The 4,584-nt window shown below is 35.4% G+C and overlaps 1 long non-coding RNA gene across 1 annotated transcript; it reads left to right on the top strand.

Annotated features, from left to right (window-relative positions):
- The first annotated feature begins 432 nt into the window (after positions 1-432).
- On the top strand, positions 433-4,382 carry LOC131022393 (uncharacterized). The gene is made up of 3 exons (XR_009101261.1): positions 433-1,632; positions 3,485-3,551; positions 4,157-4,382. It is a non-coding gene; the product is annotated as an uncharacterized LOC131022393 (long non-coding RNA).
- The last annotated feature ends 202 nt before the right edge of the window (positions 4,383-4,584 follow it).

The raw sequence follows: 4,584 nt of genomic DNA, 5'->3' as shown, positions 1-4,584 counted from the left end.
TTTGGGTGATTGTAGATCGACTAACAAAATCTGCACATTTCATACCGATCCTAATCGCGTATGGACCAGATAAGTTAGCACAATTGTACGTTCGTGAGATTATAAGATTGCTTTGAGTACCGATGTAAGATCACCTCAGAAAGAGATCAATAAAAAAAAATTTACATCACGTTTTTGGATGAGTTACAGAAAGAGTTGGGTACAAGGATGAATTTTAGCATAGCAGACGATAGAAGATATGATAAGAACTATTATCCTTGATAGAGGAGTACATCGGGAGAATGTATTGCCACTAATTGAGTTTGCCTATAAGATGTGAGACAAAGTTTCGAGGTAGGAGACAAAGTTTTCTTGAAGGTTTCACCCTCAAAGGGGATGAATAGGTTTGGAGTTAAAGGACAGCTTAGACCCAGAGTTATAAGTCCTTACGAGACATTGCAAAAGATAGGTCCAATAGCGTATAGGTTGGCTTTGCCACCTAGCTTTGGAAATGTGCATAACGCGTTTCACGTGTCACAATTGAGAGGATATATATTTTCGACCCAAACCATGTGGTTTACTAAGAAGAAATGATCTTAGAACCAGACTTGAGTTATGAAGAGAGACCTCAGATGATGCTAGATCATAAAATTCGGCAATTGAGTAATAAGTCGATTGCATTGGATAAGGTCCAATGGAGATATGATAGTTAGAAAGAAGTGGAAAGAGAGCTTGAGGATAAGATGTGAGAGAAGTACCCGAAACATTTACAAGAGGTACAAATTTCGGGACGAAATTTATTTTAAGGGGGAGGGTATGTAATACCCGGGCTTTTGATGACGTGTTTAATTTCTTGAGTTTGAGTAATTAAGGTTTAGATCCCTTGTTTGATTTACTTTGTAAAGAGATGAGGAGTTATATGAAGTTTTCTTGTTATTTTTTTTAAGATGTTGAGATGTTCTTTCGATGATGTGAGAATGATGTGAGATTTTATATCCGTATTTGAGTTTGAGTATTTGAATAATTCGAGATAATTATTTGAATGAGAATGATGAACTCGGAAGTGAGATCTGAGTCCGTTAAGACGTTTTTCAAAATTTTGACTTTTTGACGATGAATAGTAAAATACTGCTATTTCGTCTTTTTGTCGACTTTCAAAATCTTATGTGCACGTCGTCGAGAAATATTCTTAGTTTTTCGATACGAGTCCAATAATGAAAGTTTTTATTTTTTTTGACGACGAGTGAATAGTGAATCGGGATTTCTCGATAAACGTGTAGATCTCGTTTATCAGAATTTCGAGAACGAGCTTGTATTTTCTATATTTATATAGAATTACGAGTGTAATGAAAGTGAGTAGAGGTTGAGAGGGCGAGTAACGAAGAGTATGGGTAGTTAGTCGTTAAAACGAGACGAGACGAGATATTTAACGACTAAATATCTAACCTACCCTACCCCTAACCACCCCCCAACCGCCCAAACCCACTCACTCACACTATATCACGTTGATATCAGCCACAACACACACACTAACACCTAAAACACACACACACTTCACGCATAACACCATTTTCTTTGGTGTTGGAGCTTTTGACCTCCGATTTGAGCACCGAGACGAGCGTCGATCATCTTTTCGATCACGTATCTAAGTAGGTAAGATCTCTACCTACGTTTTGATGGTTTTCTTTTCGATTTTCGTCGACGTCGAAAAACGTCGATTCTCGACTTTATTTTGAAACGACGTCGGATCGTCGTGAAATTTTAGTATGTTGTTCTTGGGTAGATGTTGAGCATGTTTAATGAAGGGAGTAAGAACGGAACGAACCGTAGCTATGAAACCCATGAGGGCAGCCCCGTTTTTCACATATTAGCTTGTCTTTCGATTTTTGTTTGATCGTTTTGACTTGATATTTGTGCTTAGGGGTATGCTAGAATCGATATATATTAAATTCGTATTTTTCCAAGCACGAAAATTGTATAAATTTTTAGAGTATGATTATTTAAATTCGTGAAGTTTGAGACGTTGCATAATGAATATTATTGCGTATATGTGTTCTACGATATCACATGAGCATGCTAATTGATTTACAATTTATGGATGATAATTGTTGAACGAAATTAAAACTGGAATTCTGTCAAAATTTTACAGCAGTTTCAAGCTTATGTTTCGATGAGTTTTCATTGCTTGATGGCTCTGAAATTTTAGTATGTTTATCTATGATATGTGTATTTCGTTGCTGCAAAATTTCATGTCTTTTGGATGATGTTTGCTATTTTAAAGATATTTTGAAAAATCCTTGACAGAATCTGTCAACTATTGGTAGACTTCACAAAAACGTTTATATCTATTAATCCATAAAGGATTTTGCATCACCGTTTTTTTTAAACGAAACTAGACTTCAATACTTTTCTAAAAACATAAGATTTCGATTTTTATGACCTCTGAAACAGAGCAGTTTATTATTTCAAAAATGCCCTGTTCTGCTGTCATATTTGTCCAACAGTAAAAGTGTATGAGTTTCATTGTTTATTTGGCAGATCATATGAACGTTTTCTCTTGTGAAATTTTAACCAAATCTTCAAGGATACCTTTAGTTTTGGATGATTAAATTTGATGGAATTTTATTAAGGTTTACCTTGGTTTCTAATGGCCTAAACAAAATTGGCAGAAACTGTCAATCTTTGACAGCCTGCACTAAAAGAGCAATATCTCCAAAAACCTTTAACCTTTTTGGTTAACTACCATTTTTAGAGTGAACTACACTTCATGAAGTTTTTGAGATCAATTGGTATGAGAGTTTATGATGATTGAGTTGGTTGTTATGAAGTTTTAAAGATGACACAAAACAGCAAAACTTTCTAGAAAATAACTTGATTATATTTGTTTTGATGGATGATACGATATGACTAAATGGTGTGAGTTGTGAGAGTTATGATTAACGCACATAAATGTTGGTATCTGACACTCGAACAATTGGTGTCGAGTATAAATGATAGTTTACTGATAAAGAGTTTTGATGATTTTGAATTGTTTGGGTTGCGTTGAAAAGATGTCAAGATGTTAAGTTTTGAGTCGAGAGACGAGTTCACGTAGTGAGATTCACGCGTTGAAATCTCGTGGCTGACATGATATATGAATAGGTCATGCCGAAATTTTTAGTGAAATTAGAATTTGAGCATAGTCGATTCTTGTTGACCCGTGACTCAAATACATGCCTAATGGAAAGTTTAACTTTCTAATTGGTTAATTAGACGAGATGAGAGCGAATAGATCTGCTAAGAAAGTGGACTTTTCGATGTGTTAAATATTTCTTTTAATTGAAGCGCTGCTAATTATAACATAAGGATGTTATAATTAATGAGTAATGACGAGAGATAATAATTGTTATATTGATTAACAATCAAGAGAGATGAACATTAGAGATACTAATGTTTCATAAAAGAAATTAGATTATTAATCGAGGTTTCTTTTATAACTTCTCACCAATTCTTCATAACGATGAAGGTCCTTTTGGGAAGTAACGACTTGAGGGAGAGAGTGACGTTACTCATTGATACAGAGACACAACGAGGTGGGCATTACTTTTACTATACGTATATAGAGATCCCCTGCGTGTCGTAGGCCTCTTATACGAATGAATGCATGAGATGATTTAACTGTTAATTTTAGTTTTATATATATCTATCAAATGAGTTTAATGTTACATTTGAGCAAGTTATTTCGTTACAAAATATTTGAGTTAAAGTTATTTCAAGTATTGTCTTGCCATAAAATGTTTAAATTTTAGTATGATATCTATCTGCTTTGGCTTTGCCAATGATGCAATCGAATTCGGGTCCTGAGCAGTTGATAGCTATCCTGCCAGGGCTAGTGTACACCAGTGACCGTGAGTCATCTAGCGGGTTGGCCGGTCAAGTGACCGTGAGAGGTGGCCACCTCTCCGGCACACAGTTTCAGATATGATAGATTACAAAAGAACTTAGTCTGATCAGACGAACTTTAAGAATCACAAATGAACTTAGTAAGCTTGGGCCTTTTTAGCGAAAAACTCCCTTGCTGTACTGTTTATGATGGCATGACAATTTACAGTTTTGAAGCATGTATTTTTATACCTAGGCATACGTGCCCACTGAGTGCTTTTGTACTCAGCCCTGCATATGTTTTCTAAATGTGCAGGTTGAGCTGATGTGATGATGGTGCTGCAATGAGCGGAGTCTCCAGGGTTGTTAATAAATAGTTAACCTGTCTAGAATATGTCTTCATACATATGTCTAGCTACTTTCCGCTGCAAGATGTTGTTGATGTTATAGTATGTTATGTCATACTTTGAGTCTTAAGAGAATGGTTTCATACGATGTATAACTTGATTAATGATATTAATTAAGTTTTATGCTGTCTTTCATAGACTGTTTTCAATTGAGTATTAATGAATAAAAATGACGAGTTTTATTAAGATGAATAAGTTTTACGGCTATAAATGACGCCCCTTTTCTTCCCCTTCTTCTTTAACCCCATCCCTAGTCGTGGATCACTCGGCCTAACTATCCATAGTTAGGGCGGGCTGTGACATAGTACAAGCCATGAATGTGCGGTAGTTGCATAAA

Source organism: Salvia miltiorrhiza, chromosome 4, assembly GCF_028751815.1.
Source record: "Salvia miltiorrhiza cultivar Shanhuang (shh) chromosome 4, IMPLAD_Smil_shh, whole genome shotgun sequence".
NCBI lineage: Eukaryota > Viridiplantae > Streptophyta > Magnoliopsida > Lamiales > Lamiaceae > Salvia > Salvia miltiorrhiza.
This window is presented reverse-complemented; position numbering and strand designations above follow the sequence as displayed.